Source organism: Myotis brandtii, unplaced genomic scaffold (assembly GCF_000412655.1).
Source record: "Myotis brandtii unplaced genomic scaffold, ASM41265v1 scaffold84, whole genome shotgun sequence".
NCBI lineage: Eukaryota > Metazoa > Chordata > Mammalia > Chiroptera > Vespertilionidae > Myotis > Myotis brandtii.
In genome coordinates, this window is record NW_005371410.1 from 2,642,226 (window position 1) to 2,642,643 (window position 418).

Below are 418 nucleotides of genomic sequence, written 5' to 3' on the forward strand. Positions count from 1 at the left end.
GTCCCCCGCTCCCGCCTCCTCCCTCCTCCCGGGCATCTTAAAACCCGGAGTTCAGACGAAGGAGGATCCGGAGTCACAAAGACGCGGTGCAAACAACTCGGCTCCGCGGCTCCCCCGGGAGTGGGAGCCAGAAGGGAGGGGGAGAGAAAGCCGGGCATGCTCAGTAGACGGGACAAAGTTGTGTTTTTTTCCTTCTTTTTTTCTCCGTTCTCTCTCATTTTTTTTTTCGGTCGCAAGTAGGAAGCTTTTTGCACTCCACCACCTCTGGCCGCTGGGAAGACGTCATCGCTTCCGCCCTACTTCCTCCTCCTGTTGGCGGCGGTGAGAATCCAATATGGAGTAAATCGGTAGAGTCGAGAGATGGGGCTCGGACGGGGCGCCCTGCACCGCCTCCCAGGCGCACCTCCCCCGGCCGCCG